Genomic DNA, 9,750 nt, shown 5'->3' with positions numbered 1-9,750 from the left:
TGACTCGCGGCTCGCCCCCCCCGTTCCCTTGTGACTCGCGCTACCCCCCACCCCCCCCGAGTGAGGCTCGTGCAGGCGGCAGCAGGAAGCGCCCTGTGTGGGCCTGAGGCACGAAGCTGTGCGCCTGAAATAGGAGAGTTACTGGCGCCATAAGCTGAGGCGGGACGCGCAGTGACTTACCTGAGGGGGAGGTAGCGTCGGGGAGGTAAGGGAGCGGCTGGGGTAGGAGGGCCGCGCTTCCCGTCCGGAGCCAGTGCAGGGCGGCGCACGTGATGGCGCACGTGATGGTGTGTGTGTGTGTGTGGCCCGTCACTCCGCCTCAGGCCAATGAGAGGTGTGCGGGGGCGGGCGGCCCAAGGGACCAATGAGATTTCCCCTAGGGACACCGGACATCCAGACAGGCATACAGTGCTTTCACTAATATAGTATAAGATAGGCGTACTGCTGCGGCCGAGTTTATTCGAGCATTTGCCCGTTCTCGGCCGCAGCAGTAACCTGGCGCGCGCCAGAGGGTGCCGGGCACGCGCCGAAGACACGGAGGAGCGCCCTCCGATCGGGGCTTTCTCCCTCCCGCTGCCGGGTCCCCCGGAACCCCCTGCCGCCTTCCCCCACATCGCGGGACACCAGGGCTCCCTCGCGGAGCCCTGGACGTGCGTGCAGGGGGCGCAGGCACCCGATGACGCGTGACCGCGCGTCATGCCGGGGCATCCCCAGGCTTGCGGAGCTAGCCGCACTCAAATAAAATGTGCCGCCTCTGTATGTAACAGTTACAGACCAAATTAAATTGTGTGACAGCTTTAGTTTTGAAAGATCTAAGACTGCTGGTGGCTGTGAGAGTCTCCGGTAGATTGTTACGGTGGTCTTGTTTTTTCTCCTGTGTGAATTCTCTGATGTCTAAGGAGAGCAGAGTTATATATGAAACCTTTCCCACATTCAGAACATACAGATGATCTTTCTCCTGTGTGAAGTCTCTGATGTTTAACAAGAGTACAGTTATGGGTAAAACATCTCCCACAATCAGAACATACAAATGTTTTTTCTTTTACTGACAAGTTCTTGTGAACGTTCCCTGCATTCATGTTTCCTTTGTTACACGTTGTAATAGGAGTAGATGCATATTCTGTCCCTGTATGTTCTCTGATGGTATAAATGTGGGAGTCTGGGAGATTTCCTTCTTCCTGTGATGTTGATTCCTTAACCATAATGCTCACAGTTTCTCTCAGACGCTGATTTGGTATATCCTGACTAATGTGATTTGCTCCGTGATACATTTGCGTAACACTGGTATCTTCCATTACACAATCTGGTGAACAGAGCAAAATGTGATATCCTTCAGGGGAATTCCTGCTCATGAATCCATCAGCTGGGTAAAAAAATTTGAGTAAAGAAATGCATTAACATCGGATACAAAAAATTATTCTCAAACGTCAGATTTAATTTAAAAAACAGGATACGCATGGTAAGATGTAAGATTTATATGCCACTAGCTGAGAGCCCCAGCGTTGCCCGGGATGTTTGTGGTGTGGGTGTGGCATTTGGGTGGGGAGTGGTCCACGCGGCCCATGTGCGGTGGTAGTGCTGCTGTGGCTGTACTGATGGTGATTGTATCGGGGTGCTGATTTGGGAGGGTTTGGTGCTGATGTGGGGGTGCGGATGTGGGTGTGCCGATGGGGGAGGTGCAAAGGTGGCGATGTGTGGGTGCTGATGGTGTTGATGGGGGCTGGTAATGGCGGGGAGCCGAGAATGCCAGTGTGCTGGGGGGGCATCGGATAGCGGTGTGCTGATGTGGTGGTGCTGGGGATAGTGTGTGTGTATACATGTTTGTGTGTATACATTGTATGTGTGTGTGTGTGTGTGTGTATACGTGTGTGTATACATGTGTGTGTATGTATACATGTGTGTATGTATATATTGTGTGTATACAACATGTTTGTGTGTGTATACACGTGTGTGTGTATACACATGTGTGTGTGTATACACGTGTGTGTGTATACACACGTGTGTGTGTATACGTGTGTGTGTATACGTGTGTGTGTGTGTATACGTGTGTGTGTATACGTGTGTGTGTGTGTATACGTGTGTGTGTGTGTGTATACGTGTGTGTGTGTGTGTATACGTGTGTGTGTGTGTATACGTGTGTGTGTGTGTGTATACGTGTGTGTGTGTGTATACGTGTGTGTGTGTGTGTGTGTATACGTGTGTATACGCGTGTGTGTGTATACGTGTGTGTGTGTATATGTGTGTGTGTGTATACGTGTGTGTGTGTATACGTGTGTGTGTGTACGTGTGTGTGTGTGTGTGTATACATGTGTGTGTATACATGTGTGTGTATACATGTGTGTGTATACATGTGTGTGTGTATGTATACATGTGTGTATGTATATATTGTGTGTATACAACATGTTTGTGTGTGTATACACATGTGTGTGTATACACATGTGTGTGTGTATACACATGTGTGTGTGTATACACATGTGTGTGTGTATACACATGTGTGTGTGTATACACATGTGTGTGTGTATACACATGTGTGTGTATACACGTGTGTATACACATGTGTGTGTATACACGTGTGTGTGTATACACGTGTGTGTGTATACACGTGTGTGTGTATACACGTGTGTGTGTATACACGTGTGTGTGTGTGTATACGTGTGTGTGTGTATACGTGTGTGTGTGTGTGTATACGTGTGTGTGTGTGTATACGTGTGTGTGTGTGTATACGTGTGTGTGTGTGTGTGTGTGTATACGTGTGTGTGTGTATACGTGTGTGTGTGTATACGTGTGTGTGTGTATACGTGTGTGTGTGTGTATACATGTGTGTGTGTGTATACATGTGTGTGTGTATACATTAGTGTGTGTATACGTGTGTGAGTGTATACGTGTGTGTGTGTATGTCTCCATGTGTGTGTGTACGTGTACATGTGTGTGTGTGTACGTGTACATGTGTGTGAGTATACGTGTACATGTGTGTGTACGTGTACATGTGTGTGTGTGTCTACGTGTACATGTGTGTGTTTGTCTATGTGTGTCTGTGTCTACGTGTGTGTGTTTGTGTCTACGTGTGTGTGTTTGTGTCTACGTGTGTGTGTTTGTGTCTACGTGTGTGTGTGTGTGTGTGTATACGTGTGTGTGTTTGTGTATACGTGTGTGTGTATACGTGTGTGTGTATACGTGTGTGTATATACGTGTGTGTGTGTGTGTCTACGTGTGTGTGTGTGTCTACGTGTGTGTGTGTGTCTACGTGTGTGTGTGTGTCTACGTGTGTGTGTGTGTGTCTACGTGTGTGTGTGTCTACGTGTGTGTGTGTCTACGTGTGTGTGTGTGTGTGTCCTTGTGTGTCCTTTGGCCCGTCACTCCGCCTCAGGCCAATGAGAGGTGTGCGGGGGCGGGCCAAGGGACCAATGAGGTGGGAAGGGGGGGGGGGGAGATGGGAAGGGGGAGAGGAGGTGGGAAGGGGGGGGGAGGAGGTGGGAAGGGGGGAGGAGGAGGTGGGAAGGTGGGGGGGAGGAGGTGGGAAGGTGGGGGGGAGGAGGTGGGAAGGGGGGGGGGGAGGTGGGAAGGGGGGGGAGGAGGTGGGAAGGGGGGGGAGGAGGTGGAAAGGGGGGGGGAGGAGGTGGAAAGGGGGGGAGGAGGTGGGAAGGGGGGGGAGGAGGTGGGAAGGGGAGGTGGAGGGGGGAGGTGGTGGGAAGGGGGGGTGGAGGGGGTGGGAAGGGGGGGTGGTGGGAAGGGGGGGAGGTGGTGGGAAGGGGGGGAGGAGGGGGAGGTGGTGGGAAGGGGGGGTGGTGGGAAGGTGGTGGGAAGGGGGGGGAGGTGGTGGGAAGGGGGGGGGAGGTGGTGGGAAGGGGGGGGAGGTGGTGGGAAGGGGGGGGTGGTGGAAAGGGGGGGGGTGGTGGGAAGGGGGGGTGGTGCGAGGGGGGTGGAGGGGAGGTGAAGGGGGAGGGTGGAGGGGAGGTGAAGGGGGGGGTGGAGGGGAGGTGAAGGGGGGGGTGTAGGGGAGGTGAAGGGGGTTGGAGGGGAGGTGAAGGGGGGTGGAGGGGAGGTGAAGGGGGGGGTGGAGGGGAGGTGAAGGGGGGGTGGAGGGGAGGTGAAGGGGGGGTGGAGGGGAGGTGAAGGGGGGGGTGGAGGAGAGGTGAAGGGGAGGTGAAGGGGGGGGGTGGAGGGGAGGTGAAGGGGGGGTGGAGGGGAGGTGAAGGGGGGGTGGAGGGAGGTGAGGGGTGGGTAAGGGGGGGTGGAGGGAGGTGAGGGGTGGGTGAGGGGAGGTGAAGGCCGCTCCCTCACCCGTCCGGCCGCTCACTCACCCATCCGGCAGCTCCCTCAGCCGTCCGGCCGCTCCCACGTGGATCTGAGGCGGGAGGCAGCTTGTTGTGGCCGCTCCCCCGCTGTGTCCCGGGCACTCGCTCCCCCGCTGACTGTAGTGGTGCCGGGGGGGGGGGGAGGGGGTGGAGGGGAGGTGAAGGGGGGTGAGTGGAGGTGAAGGGGGGTGAGGGGGAGGTGAAGGGGGGTGAGGGTTGGGTGAAGGGGGGGTGAGGGGAGGTGAAGGCCGCTCACTCACCCGTCCGGAAGCTCCCACGTGGATCTGAGGCGGGAGGCAGCGTGTTGTGGCCGCTCCCCCGCTGTGTCCCGGGCACTCGCTCCCCCGCTGACTGTAGCGGCGCCGGGGGGGGGGGGGGGGAGCTGAAAGCGCGGGAGACACGGGGAGAGGAGGAGGTGCGCGCGGGTGTGGAGGCTGATGTTCGGGGAGGAAGAGGCGGAGGCTCCGGGACCGGCGGGTATGTGAGCCCCACCCCCCGGGTTATACATGCTGCTAATGTACACCCCCCCCCCCTACTGTGTGTGTGTGTGTGTGTGTGTGTGTGTGTGTGCCTGTGTGTGTGTGTGTGCCTGTGTGTGTGTGTGCCTGTGTGTGTGTGTGCCTGTGTGTGTGTGTGTGTGCCTGTGTGTGTGTCCCTGTGTGTGTGTGTCCCTGTGTGTGTGTGTGTCCTTTGGCCCGTCACTCCGCCTCAGGCCAATGAGAGGTGTGCGGGGGGGCGGCCCAAGGGACCAATGAGATTTCCCCTAGGGACACCGGACATCCAGGCAGGCAGGCAGGCAGGCATACAGTGCTTTCACTAATATAGTATAAGATATAAAATCAGGAATCATGTACCACATATATTTCCACTTTATTATGGGAATTGTAAAGTTACAAAAGAATATTAGAAATTATTGATAGATATACTAATTGTGATCAAGTTTCCTTGTTTTATGAAATATGTTATATAATGATTTATCCTAGAGCACCCACCACTAAAGTGTTTATTACTCACCAGTGCTGATATCTGTAGGATGTTCCTTCTCATACTGCTGGTGACCCCTTACTGTATATACGGCTCTTCCCCGCGCTCAATCATTGATACAATCTCAGGCGTCACATTGACACATCCTGTACATGTCAGGGGAGACACTTATATATTTAAAGTGTTTGCACCATAGAAAAGTCTTATTCCCTTTATCTGCTATATTGTTATGTCACGTGTATTATACTGCTGTGCAGTTCTATGTACATGGATATCGCTAGAGATATACATTCAGTTCCTGTAGTTTTGGAAATCAAAACACACACACACACACTTTCTTACCTAGAGACCAGAGAGCCTGGTAATTCTCCATTATCACACCCTTGTGGGGCAGGGCAGGGCCGGTAGCAACTGCTGTAACCTGCAGCCGGGCCCCTGCCACTGCCAGACCCCGCAGTCCCACCAGACCCCCGCCACCCACCCGCAATTCCGCCACCAACCGGCCCCCCGCAATCCCGCCATCTGCCGGGCCCCCGCCACTGCCCCCCCCACAGTCCCGCCAGCCGCTGGGCCCCCGCAACTGCCAGCGGACCCCCACCACCACCACACCGCCCGCGGTACACCGTCCCCCACCCCCTGTAGCCACCAGCCCGACCTGAGATAATCCCCAAGGTAAACCTGATTTTTATATGTATTGGGGGTGTATTTTATATATGTATTGGGGGGGTTGGGGTATATTTGTAGATGTATTGGGGGGGGTTGGGGTATATTTGTAGATGTATTGGGGCGGGAGTGGGGTATATTTGTAGATGTATTGGGGGGGAGTGGGGTTTATTTGTAAATGTATTGGGGGGGGAGTGGGGTATATTTGTAGATGTATTGGGGGGGAGTGGGGTATATTTGTAGATGTATTGGGGGGGGGAGTGGGGTATATTTGTAGATGTATTGTGGGTGGGGGTGTATTTTTTATGTGTATTGGGGGTTAAGTAAAAGTTACGCCTGCTCCTTTCATTTGTCCTGGGCCCCATGATTTCTGTTGGCGGCCCTGATAAAACACACACACACACACGTCGCGCCTACTATAAGCGCATGCTACAGATTCAATGCATTTGTTTTGAAGCGACGTTGCGTCGCCAGAACTATAAGCGCAGCCTTATAGTTGATTATCTCTTACACAGGTATCACTATAGACAGTGCTGTTATTACTACACTGTCATAAACATTGTTTGATATCCGGGGTTTGCAGACTCCTATTGGATACACTTTGGCTAGTTTAATAATTTATTTTAAAGCCCTATATTTTAACTAATGTTCAGAATAAACCTATTGCATTTTAAAACACTATAATTCCATTCCAAAAGGTGCGAGAGCGCTATCATACCGGGGCTCTTATCTTCAGTGCTGTAACTCTACCCGCCCCAAACAGCAACACCACCCCCCTACTAATATTAAGCTGATGTGAGGTAACCATTCCACTATATTACTGTATATACCTCCCAGCTTTACATTAGTGACTGTACATACTTCCCAGCTTAAGGCCCAGGACATAGTGCACTCAGCGTCTCTGAGCCGCGCTGAACAGATGCACACAGCCCCTGCATCTGTTATCAGCGCGGCTATAGTTTCTCCCTCCGCATGCGCGCTGATGCGTGCGGATGAGGAGAAACTTCTCTAAGAAAGGCAAGTTTGAAATTTGCCGCTCGGGGAAGCAGAGGAGCGGTCACGTGACCGCTCCCATCCAATGGGGCTGCAGCCGGTTCCCTACAGAGCCGCCATTGTCACTACAGAGCAACGCGACCAGACAGAAGGCAGCACGTGTGTGTGTGTGTGTGTGTGTGTGTGTGTGTGTGTGTGTGTGTGTGTGTGCTGGTGAAGGGGGGTGGGTGTGAAAAACGGGCTGGTGCTGGTGCAGGTGCTGGTGCTTGTGCAGGGGGGGGGGGGGTGAAAAACGGGCTGGGGCTGGTGGTGGTGCAGGGGGGTGTGTGTGAAAAACGGGCTGGGGCTGTGTGTGCGTGTGTGTATGTATGTGTGCATATGTGTGTGTGTGTGTGCATGTGTGTGCATGTGTGTATGTGTGTGTATGTATGTATGCGTGTGCGTGAATATCTTTATCAAAGTTGCACAATGTTAATAAATAATTTATTCTCACAACATGTCTTTTAAAAAAAAAAATATATATATTATATAATATACACACAGGTTCCCCAGTGACACACAAACACACAGACCACTTAAAAGTGACACACACTGATAGCTACCAAGTGACACACACACACACACACAGTGATACCCGCCTCCCAAGCACGCTTGCTATCTCCTCTGCCAGGACAGCAAAAAGCTCCTGGCAGAGCGAGCAGCAGCACCTAAGCGCTTACTATGTCCCAGGCCTTAGATTAGTGACTTAATATACCTCCCAGCTTTAGGTTAGTGACTGTATATACCTCCCAGCTTTAGGTTAGTGACAGTATATACCTCCCAGCTTTAGGTTAGTGACTGGATATACTGTATATACCTCCCAGCTTTAGGTTAGTGACTGTAAATACCTCCCAGCTTTAGGTTAGTGACTGTATATACTATATACCTCCCAGCTTTAGGTTAGTGACTGTATATACCTCCCAGCTTTAGGTTAGTGACTGTATATACCTCCCAGCTTTAGGTTAGTGACTGTATATACCTCCCAGCTTTAGATTAGTGACTGTATATACCTCCCAGCTTTAGGTTAGTGACTGGATATACTTCCCAGCTTTAGATTAGTGAATGTATATACCTCCCAGCTTTAGGTAAGTGACTGTATATACCTCCCAGCTTTAGGTTAGTGACTGTATATACTATATACCTCCCAGCTTTAGGTTAGTGACTGTATATACTATATACCTCCCAGCTTTGGGTTAGTGACTGGATATACTATATACCTCCTAGCTTTGGGTTAGTGACTGTATATACCTCCAAGCATTAGATTATTGACTGTACATACCTCCCAGCTTTAGATTAGTGACTGTATATACTTCCCAGCTTTAGGTTAGTGATTGTATATACTTCCCAGCTTTAGGTTAGTGACTGTATATACTGTATATACCTCCCAGCTTTAGGTTAGTGACTGTATATACTATATACCTCCCAGCTTTAGGTTAGTGACTGTATATACTGTATATACCTCCCAGCTTTAGATTAGTGATTGTATAAACCTCCCAGCTTCAGGTTAGTGACTATATATACCTCCCAGCTTTAGGTTAGTGACTATATATACCTCCCAGCTTTAGGTTAGTGACTGTATATACTATATATCTCCCAGCTTTAGGTTAGTGGCTGTATATACTATATACCTCCCAGCTTTAGGTTAGTAACTGTATATACTATATACCTCCCAGCTTTAGGTTAGTGACTGTATATACTGTATATACCTCCCAGCTTTAGATTAGTGATTGTATAAACCTCCCAGCTTCAGGTTAGTGACTATATATACCTCCCAGCTTTAGGTTAGTGACTGTATATACCTCCCAGCTTTAGATTAGTGGCTGTATATACTATATACCTCCCAGCTTTAGGTTAGTGACTGTATATACTGTATATACCTCTCAGCTTTAGATTAGTGACTGTATATACTGTATATACCTCCCAGCTTTAGATTAGTGACTGTATATACTATATACCTCCCAGCTTTAGATTAGTGACTGTATATACTATATACCTCCCAGCTTTAGGTTAGTGGCTGTATATACCTCCCAGCTTTAGGTTAGTGACTGTATATACTATATACCTCCCAGCTTTAGGTTAGTGACTGTATATACTATATACCTCCCAGCTTTAGGTTAGTGACTGTATATACTGTATATACCTCCCAGCTTTATGTTAGTGGCTGTATATACTATATACCTCCCAGCTTTAGGTTAGTGACTGTATATACCTCCCAGCTTTATGTTAGTGGCTGTATATACTATATACCTCCCAGCTTTAGGTTAGTGGCTGTATATACTATATACCTCCCAGCTTGCTCTCTGATCTGAAGTCCGGTCAGCATGTGAGTAGAGATCTCATAACTTCCCCCCAGATGTGCAATGAATGAGACTGAGCCGCCGGACTGGGGCTGTCACTGCTGTGACTGTGTTACCGGGGGGGAGACATTACCACGGGGACCGGAAGTGAGCAGAGCAGACAGGAAGTGCCCCTACCCACCGGAGTTATCACTGGGTGAGTCTCTGTAACAGGAATAATAATATAATATCTTATGGGAGCCGGTCACACGTGGGATGAGGTGGGGGGGGGACAGTGGGAGCCGGTCACACGTGGGATGAGGTGGGGGGGGGGTGGACAGTGGGAGCCGGTCACACGTGGGATGAGGTGGGGGGGGGGACAGTGGGAGCCGGTCACACGTGGGATGAGGTGGGGGGGGACAGTGGGAGCTGGTCACACGTGGGATGAGGTGGGGGGGGGGACAGTGGGAGCCGGTCATGAGGTGGGGGGGGACAGTGGG

At 51.1% G+C, this 9,750-nt stretch overlaps 1 long non-coding RNA gene across 1 annotated transcript; it reads right to left on the bottom strand.

Annotated features, from left to right (window-relative positions):
- Positions 1-701: 701 nt before the first annotated feature.
- On the bottom strand, positions 702-9,415 carry LOC142483159 (uncharacterized). The gene is made up of 3 exons (XR_012797260.1): positions 9,260-9,415; positions 5,310-5,425; positions 702-1,363 (listed from the first exon to the last, which is right to left on the bottom strand). It is a non-coding gene; the product is annotated as an uncharacterized LOC142483159 (long non-coding RNA).
- Positions 9,416-9,750: the final 335 nt, after the last annotated feature.

The sequence above is a fragment of the Ascaphus truei genome, unplaced genomic scaffold, assembly GCF_040206685.1.
Source record: "Ascaphus truei isolate aAscTru1 unplaced genomic scaffold, aAscTru1.hap1 HAP1_SCAFFOLD_3022, whole genome shotgun sequence".
Taxonomy (NCBI): Eukaryota; Metazoa; Chordata; class Amphibia; order Anura; family Ascaphidae; genus Ascaphus; species Ascaphus truei.
This window is presented reverse-complemented; position numbering and strand designations above follow the sequence as displayed.